This window comes from Psammomys obesus, unplaced genomic scaffold (genome assembly GCF_907164565.1).
Source record: "Psammomys obesus unplaced genomic scaffold, mPsaObe1.curated_primary_1811, whole genome shotgun sequence".
Classification (NCBI taxonomy): Eukaryota; Metazoa; Chordata; class Mammalia; order Rodentia; family Muridae; genus Psammomys; species Psammomys obesus.
Genome location: NW_026590585.1, coordinates 84,515 through 96,058, shown reverse-complemented (window position 1 = coordinate 96,058; position 11,544 = coordinate 84,515).

Sequence of the window (11,544 nt, the reverse complement as noted above, 5' to 3'; positions counted from 1 at the left end):
CACACACACACACACACACACACACACACACACACACACACACACACCCCTGCAATACAAAACATACTTTGCATACAAATAGAAACATGATAGCATGCAGTGGGTGTGGATTTGCTCCTCTGGGAGAGAGTAAGAGGGATGTGAGAGGTCAGCAAGGCCTTGGATGATTACAGGGCTCCATGATGACGAAGACTCATTTCCTGTCAACCAAGCAGGTGGCCCACATCTGTAAAACAGGCACTTGGGATGCCGAGGCAGGAAGATCACAAGTTCTAGGCAGGAGGAGCTACAGAGTGAGGTACCTACTCAAACAGACAGACAGACAGAGACTTCTCGCTCTCATTCTTTTCCATATATACATAAAAAAAGGTGTCTTTGTCTGTGACAAAGCTCTAGTCCCACTGACCAACTCATTCAAAAAACGACTTTGCCTCCTTTCTTTGTAATCAAATAGTTTGGGGTGTCTGAGACAGAATACCTTTTTAAAAATTTTTTGAAAGATTTATTTATTCATAAGATTCCCTGTACTCTGCCCAAAGATTGGCTATGAGTCTTGGCATCTGCTTTGATACCCTGTTGGGTAGAGTCTTTCAGAAGCCCTCTGTGATAGGCTCCTGTCCTGTTCCCTGTTTTTTCCTTCTTCCAATATCTGTCCCACTTGCCTTTCTGAATGAGGATTAATCATCTTACCCAGGGTCCTCCTTCTTGATTAGCTTCTTTAGGTGTATAGTGTTTAGTATGATTATCCTATATTATATGACTAATATCCACTTATAAGTGAGTATATACCACGTCTGTCTTTCTGCTTCTGGGATACCTCATTCAGGATGATCTTTTCTAGTTCTCACCATTTGCCTGCAAATTTCATGATTTCCTTGTTTTTAATTGCTGAATAGTATTCCATTGTGTAAATGTACCACAATTTCTGTATCCATTCCTCTTGGATGGGACAGGCGCTCCACAAGGAGAGAAAAAAAAATCTGGGCACAGGGATCTTTTCTGGGACTGATATTCCAACCAAGAACCTAACCTAGAACCCCTGCACAGAAGTAGCCCATGGCAGCTCAGTGTCCAAGTGGGTTCCCCTAGTTATGGGAACAGGGACTGTCTCTGACATGAACTCTGGCCTGCTCCTTGATCACCTCCCTTTGAGGAGGGTTCAGTCTTACCAGGCCACAGAGGAAGATCACGCAGCCACCTCTGATGAGACCTGATAGACTGGGATCAGATGGAAGAGGAGGAGAAGGACCTCTTCTATCAGTGGGCTGGGGGAGGGGCATGAGTGGAGAAGAGGGAGGGAGGGTGGGATTGGGAGGGGATGAGGGAGGGGGCTACAGTTGGGATACAAAGTGAATAAACTGTCATTAATAAAAAAATAAATTTAAAGAATAAAGTGAAAAAGATTTATTATATATATAGTGTTCTGTCTGCATGTACACCTGTATGTCAGGAGAGGACACCAGATCTCACTATAGCTGGTTGTGAGCTGCCATGTGGTTGTTGGGAATTGAACTCATGACCTCTGGAAGAGCAGCCAGTGCTCTTAACCACTGAACCATCTCTCCAACCTGAGACAGAATATCTTTTTTTTTTTTTAAAGCGAGAGTTGAATAATACCCATTAAGTGTTTTAGTCTTATTTTTACTTACTCAAAATGGTATGGAGATATAAATTGAGATAATATTAAAATATAAAAGGTAAAAGATGAAAGGTTTTTATTTTTTATTTTAAGCTAAACTTTAAGCTGACTGTCTGGGATATAGGGCAGGGGGACTTGGGGACTTTCCAGTTCCCTCTCTTGGGGGGCTTGGGGACTTTCCAGTTCCCTGGCATTCCTGTAAGAAGGGAACATAGCAGGGTATTGCAGTTTATTTCAAGCGAAACATACATTCATCATTAACTCAGGCAGAACATATATTTATCATCTTTGTCATTATTCTGTTTTAAGCAGCAAGCATTGAAATTGTAAGCTGAAGGCGATTCTTATGTTAGGAAGGCAGAGCCTGAAACTGGAACTTAATTTCACCTTAAGATAAAAACTGAGACTAAAAGCATAGAGGAGCAACAGTTAAGCTAAAAATCAACAGAGGGGCTATAGTTATTCAAAAAGTTAAAGGAGGCCTCAACAATTTGGAAACACTGAATAATGAAGTTTTCAGAAGGCATGAAAAAAAGGATCACATCATGTGGATATTTATACATGTTCCTATATATTCACATAAAATACATATTGTAAAGACAATTCATTATCATGGTCAGATATTAAATTAGAAATATTAAAGTAAAACTAAAGTTTCTGAATCCTACTTTTAAAAAAATTATTTTTATTTAACCTTTTTAACTTTAAATTTTATTTTATGTGTTCCATTGTTTTGCCTGCATGCACATGTTAGAGACAGTTGTGAGCCATTGTGTGAGTGCTGGGAAGTGAACCTGGCTCAAGGCATCTTTCCAGCTTCTACATTTATTTCAATATTTTTTTGTTTTGTTTTGTTTTTTGGGACAGGGTTTCTCTGTGTAGCCCTGGCTGTCCTGGAACTCACTCTGTAGACCAGGCTGGCCTTGAACTCAGAAATCTTCCTCTGCCTCTGCCTCCCAAGTGCTGGGATCAAAGGTGTGTTCCACCACCGCCTATCGACTTACCTTAATTTTAATGATGTGTGTTTGTGGGTGTCTGTGTGAATTTGTGCTTGTGAGTGCACGTGCCCAAGGAGGCCATAAGAGGGCGCCAGATCCTCAATGAATTGGAGTTGCAGGTAGTTGTGAACTGATGGATATAGTTGCTGGGAACTGAACTCAGGTCCTCTGCAAGAGCAGCATGTACTCTTAACTCCCCAGCGCCACTGTACCATCTTCTTGTGAATACAAATATGACAAGCAGCATTTATATACAGCACAGGCATGTGCTTCCATTTCACATTCTTTCTTTTAAATTTGTATCTGTGTGGGGGTGCGTTTGAGTGAGCGCGCATATGTGTGCGCCGCTGTGTGTACATATGTGTCTGTGTGTAGCTGTGTGTATACATGTGTGTGCTCTGTGTGCCTGTGGGTGTGCTTGGAAAGATTGGAGGGAAATGTTGGGTGTCCGGTGTTGGCTTTATCACTCTCTGCTCATTCTTTTTCAGTCAGGGTCTGTCACTGAACCCGAAGCTAGGCTGGGCATCTAGCAGGCCCCAGAATTCTATTCTCCCCTGACTTTCTAGGGAGAGGCGAGCAGACAAGTGTTGTTATAGATGAGTGAAAATGCCAGCCATTCTGTTTTACCAATAAAGACTCTGGAGCCGGATGCTGGGGTGAAAACCTGCCAGCTGAGAGAGGCAGAGAGAGCACCCAGCTGACCTTCCTTCTTGGCTCAGGTCCGCAGGGAAAAAACCCAAAATGCTCACTAGCTCAGCTGACAGCGCAGGAAGAAAAGCCCAAAAAAACCCCCAAGACCAACGGCTTGCTAGCTCAAAGCCCAAAAGCCAGGGAGCTGAGGAGCTGAAGCCTAAGCTAAAACCGGAGCTTGAGCTAAAAGCCCTTTCTTCTCTGTGCTGTCTTTACCATCCCTCAACTCAAAGTCTCTCCTACTTACTCCTTGTAAGCTGGTTTCTTGCTCTGCCTCTTGACCTAGGGTTAACTTTATTAGATCCCATGTACAGAAAGCTCATGGATTAAAGGTGTGTGCTAGGGCTGGGTGAGCCACACCGTAATCATCTGTTTACAATAAACCAGAAAGTTCTTGGAGTAAAGGTGGGTGTTAGGGCTCAACCCCACTAAACAAGAAACAGTGTTTTACAGTTCACAGTTTTGGGGTTCACAATGGGATCAAATATCCTGCAGCAGGCAGGTGTAAGGCTATGCCCAGCTTTTCATGTGGGAGCTGGACTTCAAACTGGTCCTCATGGTTCTTGAGTAAGTGCTCTTGCCTGGTCAGTCATTTCTCCAGCTTCTTACATGTTGTGGTAGTTTGAATGATAGGTCTCCTTTAAGTCCCGGGTATTTGAATACTTGGTCTCCACCTAGAAGTTGTTTGGGGAGGACTTAGGAGGTGTGGCCTTGACGTAGGAAGTAGGTCATTTGGGGTGGGGGAGGTGGATGATGGGGTGAGCTTTGAAGCTTCAAAAAGACAAATGAGTAACTTTCTCTGCTCCCTGTTGGTGGTTAGGGAAGTGAGCTCACAGCTGCTGCTCCCGCCACTTGCTGCCTGCTGCCTCCAGTCTTCCATGGATTCCAACCCTCCTGAACCAAGAGCCTAAAATACGCTCTTCTTTTGTAAATTGCCTTGGTTAGTATGGTGTTTCATTCACAGCAATGGATAAGTGACTAATACATGTTTACGAATTCAACTCCTCTTGCTTATTTTTTCATACTAGGATAAATCTTACTTTAAAAACTGTTCCAGGCCCTGTAAAGATAGCCCAGCGGCTAAGAGCTCTGGCTGTTCTCAAAAAGGACCTGGGTTTAATTCCCAGCGTCCACAATTCTCTGTAACGCCTATTCCAGGGGATCTGATGCCTCCTTCTGGTGCTTGTCAGTACTGCATGCACCTGGTGCATAGACATATACAGGCAAAATTCTTATATACGTAAAAATAAAATTAAAATCTTTAAAAATTGCTCTATGTTATCTATTTATTCCTCTGTTGATGAACATACAGCTTATTTACTTATTTTACCGTTTTATTAAGTCTTTGAGAATTTTATACGATGTGTTTTGATGACATCCTCTCCCCGCTCCCTATCCCCTCCTAACTTCATGTACTTAAAAAAAAAAAAAATCTTAATAACCCATAAACTCCAGTTCGTGCTGTCTCTGTAGTTTTGAGTGTGAAGTCATCCATGGCAGAGTGGTTAACCTACCAGGAGCGATACTCTGAAAGAAAACTGACTCCTCATCAACTGTCCCGTAACTGTCCCTAACTTCTTCGTGGGGGATGAGGACTTGTGAACTCTTTCCCATTCCATGTTGACTGGCTTGATCTTCTTCAGGTCTTGTTCATGCAGCTGCTGTGAGTTCGTGAGTGCAGCCACCCTGTCTGACCTGTTTTGGTCTTGCCCTCCCATGCCTCTGGCCCCTACCATCTTTCTGTCCTGTCTTCTGAGGCAGTCTCTGAGCCTTGTTTTGGGTGTTTGATATGTGGCTGAGGCCTCCACAGTCACTTATTCTCTGCACCTCCATATAGTGCACAAAGAATCCTCTCTGAGGAGGACAAGGTTGCACTAGTCTGTAGGCAGGTAAGAATTTAGGGCGAAGTTTGATACTGTTTCTATTTACAAAATAATAGGTCCAACCCCAGAAGCTGTGTGCTTCCCAACTATGGGTTCTTGGGTATATTTGCAGTGCCAGGCGTGTATAAATTATTGTTCTTGCTCTCGGTTGCTCATCAATATCTCATGGGAGAATCCTCTTGTTGATGACACCACACTGGCTACTGATACTTGTCAGTAAACTTCCTCCCTGATGGTAGCTTTGATAGTACTAGAATGTTGGAGGGTGAGGAGAAGGTCATCAACAGTTTTTACCCAGCTGTGAACGCTGGGAACTGCAATGATGACCATTGTGGCAAGACATGCCCATCAATGTAATGGTGGTGTGAATGTAATGGAGGCAACCAACCGCTTTTTGTTTGGTTCGGCTTTTTGAGACAGGGTTTTACCGTGTAGCCCCAGCTGGCCTGGACCTTGATATGTAGACAGGGATGGCCTTAAATTCACAGAGAAATTCCTGCCTTTACCTCTGGAGTACTGGGATTAAAGGCATGTGCCATGCCTGAAAGGCTGTTCCACTTCGATCAAATTTTATAATGTTATAAACAAGAAGCATTCTTAAACACCTCTTTCCCTCTTTCTCTATCTCTCCTCCCCCTGTGTGGAACTGAGGATGATTTTGAACTCCTGATCCTCCAAAGTTGGCCTCCCAAGAGCTAGGATTGTTTGCATGCATCACCATACCGGACTATGCCAATGTTTCTGAAAACAAAACCAAAACAAAACAAACAAAAACCCTCCTAAAACCCCCAGGCTCCTAGAATTGGAATAGCTAAATCCAAGTGTGTGTGCATACATTTAAAGAGTGATTTATTTTTTAGTTATGTGTACAAGTGTTTTGCTTACATATTTATGTGCATACCATATTTGTGCCTGTTTCTCTGGGAGGATGTTGGTTCCTCTAGATCTGAAGTTACATGTTGGTGCTGGAAACCAAATCCAGGTCCTTTGCAAGATCAGCAAGTGTTGTTCAGTGCCGAGCCATCTCTCTAGCCTCATAATTTTTGAAAGTTAGGAAAATTTCCACCAGAGTGCCATTAGTTTTTTACTTCTACCAACAGTGATGAGAGTATCCTTTTTTTTTTTTTAAACTTATAAATAAGAAGATCTAACCAGGAATAGTGGACAAACCCATAATCATATTGTTTGGGAGGCTGATGTAGGGGAGGTTGTGAGTTGAATGCCAGTACAGGCTGCATAGCTAAACCCACCGACAAACAAGAGGAAGCTATTGCTTTATGACCATGACCATGTTCTTTGGCTCTGCTTTGATACCCTCACCTTTATTGTGGGAGATGTTGAAGCTCTGAGACATCACTTAACTGTAATGTAGTAGGGGCTGCTAGAGCTGCACAATACACTTCGTTGTCCCTGGAACAAACAATAAGCTGATACGCTGAAGAGGTAGGCCTGGAGCTAATTTTAAAGGATGGGTAGACACAGACAGTGGACACTACAAAAATGCTGTAAAGTAACAATTTATCTGTCTCCGTCCCACCAGAACCCGAGTTTCTTTATATTCCCTCCTGCAGTACCTTGTAACACCTTTGTTGCTAAAGCACAAATGTTTGCCTGACAATGATTTCTGAACATAATACAAAGAGTTAATAAATATGACTCCTTAAAATTGTTTCTGGAGTGGAGGCAGCTTTATTGATTTATGTCTTTCTAAAGAATGTGCAACAGGGGTTGGAGAGATGGCTTAGCAGTTAAATGCACTGACTGCTTTTGTAGAGGACCCAGGTTCAGTTCCCAGCGCCCACATGGCGGCTCACAACCTTCTGTAACTACTGTCTCATGGAATCTGTCATCTTTTTCTGGCCTCCAACGGCGCCGCACACACGTGGCATACATCAACACATTTGGGCAAAATGCACATGCACGTAAGACAAGGACAAATAAATCTTTAAAAAGACTGTACCGCTTGAGAACAGTTTGAGAGCTTCCAAGCTGTGCTTTCAGACCACTAAGAAAAGTATGACTTTATTATTATTACTGTTAATCACTATCAGTATGGATCTTACTTTGTGTCCCAGGCTGGCCACGAACCCTCAATAAGTAGCTGGAATTTTAAGTGCATACAACTACGCTCTGTTTAAGCAGAGCAGATGTAAGTCCTTTGTTCATCTTAGGTTGATGCCTGGCTTGGTGGCCAAAGCTGCTTTATGCCTAGGACACACAAAAATCAAATCAGATTAGATCAAATCAAATCCAGGCAGTGCTGAAACGGAGGAGGAAGACAGATGGAGACCTGTTGTAAGAGGCCATTAATATTCACTATTGGTTTATCTTCTGGTAATGCTGCTGTTAAACAGCTGTATAACCAAATCACCACACAGAGACTGGGTTTTTAGTTAACCTAGAACACAGTGCTGGGCAATATTTACTCCCTCCTAGACCTCCAAGCCCTCAGTTTCCTAACATTTAGATTTCCCACATTATACTTGCTTTTTGTGAAATCTTAGGTCTGGTTCATGCTCCAAGTCCTCCAAGATCTCTCCTCCAGCTCTGCTCTCCTAGCTCTCCACTCGCCCCTTCTCCTCCCACTCATCTCCTAACCTCTGGCTCCTCCCCTCTTTCCTGTCCTCTGGATCCTCTCTGCTCAACACTGTGTCCAGTTGCTTCATTTTGTCCTGTTTACACAAGAATTGAGACAGGATGCTTACAATGAGTATCACAATGTAATATCCGGATTGAAACCAGAGAATTGAGGGTGGGGTGGGGGAGAAATCAGTATTTAAATGAACAAGGGTAAGGTGTATACATTAAAAAAAAAAAAACATTATACCAACAGAGACCTGTGTTCTGCTATGTCATTTGGTGTGGGTGGGGAAAGATTCGTCTGTCCCATAGCACAGGTGCGTCACAGACACACAGAGCTTCACCTATCACCATGCAGCACACCGGGAAAACAGACAGAGATCTGCAGACCACCATACCACCCACTGACTTGCCTGCCGTCGGGTCAAGATACCGGTTTGCCCTCCCCACGCCGTGCAAATGGAGGATATCTTACAGGGGCCTTCCAGCCACCTAGCCAGCCTGCAGTGGAAGCCACCACAATGTGCAAGTATGTGGTGGACAGATGGGAGAGAAAGAGAGGAGGCGCAGCTTGAGCATTGTGAAGAGAGATGGAACTGGAGCCTGAAGGGTAGAGAGGATCAGGCTGTTGTGAGTAGCCAGCTATGACACCTGGTACCATGTTGAGGTTCTAGCTCAAGTGCTGCTGTGTTGCTGGGTCAGCAGCAATACAGTGGCGGGGTCCATGTCAGTGTCCATGGCCCTCACCAGTTACAGTACTTGAAAGAGCAGGCCCTGCCCCTAATCTGGACGGCACAGCAGAGCTGGCCCTGGTTGAGGAGGCACAGGTGAGCCAGCTCTGAGGGCGAGAGCAGGAGAGCTGGCCCAGCCCCTCAAAGGCTGCAGCACTTGGGAAAGTGAGCTCTGTGCCTTGACTGGACAGCAAAGTAGAGCTGGCTCTGGAGGTGTGGGTGCTAGAGAGCTCTCCCTGGTAGTTCAGCTAAGAGAGAACAGGCACACTGACTAACTCAGCTATCACCCAGTCCCAAATCCATGGCTCTTGAGTTGATCTATCCCCAAATCTATATCATCTGCAAATGGTTGGGATGAATGAAAGGACTAGTCCTGGTGATTCAAATTAGCAGGACCTACATGACACAGGGCAACAACAGGATAACTGTGAGTGGTCCTGATGAGGACCCAATACTGATGGTTGGCTCAGAAGCCAGAGACCTTGAACCAGACCAACAACTCATTGCAATGAGCATTTGCAAGTGAAGATGTGCAGACAGAGGGCTATACTGTGAGACACAATGTGACATTCTACAGCTTCCACAATGAGATGTTTCTATGCTTTAGTTTTTTGTTTTTGGTGTGTATGTGTATGTGTATTTTTTGAGAAAGGTTGCAAGGGTGAAGGGCAGATATGAGGGGACAGGGAGATGAGCAGGACTGGGGTGCATGGTGTGAAATTCACACACACCAAAAAATCAGTAAGTAGTTAAATTTTGGTTTTGTTTTGTTTTGCTTTAAGATAATATTTCATGTATCCCAGGTTGGCCTCAAACTTACTATGTAGCCAAGGATAACTGTGAATTCCAAATTCTTTTTCCTCTACCTCCCAAGTGCAGGAAATAACTATTTTTGTTTTTGCAGTGTTAGGGGTTGGACCCACAGTTTTTCGTATGTTAGGCAAGTCTTTCACCACAGAGCCACATCCCTTGTAAGCAAATTATTGAGAGTGTCTTGTGAAGTGTTCCTGTTTTTGGTGACTTTTTTTTCTCTTCTATCTGCTTTGTGGTAAAGTGTGAAGAGTCCTGGGGAATTTGCTGTTTGTTTTTCTTTTGCATATCTACATTTAAATTCCAGAGCAGAGATTAGAGGTTTCAGGGAAAAACAAAAATAAAAATTTGAATGTACACAAAGAGCTACATTAAAATTGTTAGGAGTCACCAATTAGTCTAGCATTATCAGGGCTAGAGAGCTGTTGTAAAGTTCGTTCGTCCTCCCCCCCATTCAATTAATTATGGAATCTGTAGCCCATTTTCTCTGATAATCAAAATCAAATATATGACAGATTTTAGTGTGAGAAGTGGTTAGACAGATCAGCTCATATGGAGTAATCTATCTTCTAAATTAAATATTACATTGCAAAGACTGTGGAAAACACACAATACTATGTCTGATTAACAAAGTGATCAAAACTGTGGAAAATAGAAGAGTCGTGGCAGAGAAAAGAGCAGGAGTCCAGGGATTAGGAGATGGGATTTGACTCCTAGTTATGGTAATAGCTACTTGACATCCAACTAGATGTTGGACCTGGAACGTTTTTCTTTTTGCTATTATATAAAATTAAGCAGCTTGGGTAGGAGCCCCCAGATCCCTGCTGAGTGGCAGCAGCAGAAGTTTATCCTTGTCCATTCCAGGTTTAGTTCCCCTCCCCCCCGTTTCTCTCTTCCAATTCTAAAGAAGCAGCTCTGAAAACACCATTTTCCCCTTATTCTTTTAGACTTTGCATGCCTTTTTTTTTTTTTTTTTTTTTTTGCAACCAAGTCCTCATATTAAATGCCCCTCTGAAATATCTACAGTGGTTTCAAATCTCCAGAATGGACGAAGATAGATTCAGTGAATATTTATTATGAATAAATCCTGAATAGGATTGTTGGGAATAAGTCAATAAATACATGCAAATTGCTGAAAAGAGCCGGCATGTATACACACGGTGTATGCTACATATATAATGTTAAAATTAAGCAAGCAAGTTACTTGTTCAGAATCATTGTCTTGATGTGCAGTGAGTTTGTAGACTGTTCCACAGTGCTAATTGCATCCTTTCAGTTAAATCAGCGGCTCCTGGGGTTCAGTTAAAAACCCGCAGCCCTTAAGGAGACAGACTGCAGAGTAGATCCTCTCCCAAAGCGTAAGAGTTTAGTTTTCCATATGGCTATAGTGAAAACGAATGGAAGCGCAAACTGAAGAATAAAGTTGTTTAGAAATTGAAATAATTGACCAACCAACCAACCAACCAGCCAAAACTAAACAAAAGTGTTACTCCTCATAAATAAGGAATAATAGAGCCAGGTGTGGTGGCTAAAAACTTTAACCCCTGTACCCAGGAGGCAGAATCAGGGGGAAGAAAAATCCCTGGGAATTCAAGGGCAGCCTGGGCTACTCTGTGAGTTACAGGGGAACCAGGCTACATGGAGACCTTGTCTTTAACAATGCCCCCCCCCCCGGTCCTGCTTGCACAGATTCTGACCTTCCTATATATTGTCTTGCCTCAGCTGCTCTTTGAAGCTGTGATGTAAGACTCTATGAGCCCCCAAATCATGTGTTTTTCATGCTCCTGAGCCAGTACCATATGGATGGTTTTGCTAAGTCTGCTGCCAGCTGGAGCTGGAGGTTGGCTCCCCCTTGGACAGCAGCTGCATCTTCTTCTGTGCTGATTCTGGGGAACACTTTTCTTAAGCAGTTGGTTTTGAGGATCAAGGAGGCCCTTCAGCTTAGGCTTTATTTCTCCTCAGAAGAGAGAGCCTCAGGGGGTGTGATTTCACCCCCAACTCATCTTCCTTATTGTCCCAGTGCAGTGCAGGAGGGGTGTCTCTTTAGTTATGCTGATCTCTTAGACAAGTACAGCTTCTTTCTTAATACCAACCTGAAACTGCTATGAAACAAATTATTCCATTGTCCTTAAATTCAAATTCACCCACGTTCTCAGGGCACATGCAAAATAAAGTCGAATTCTCAGCCAAAAATCACATAAATGGCTTCTATT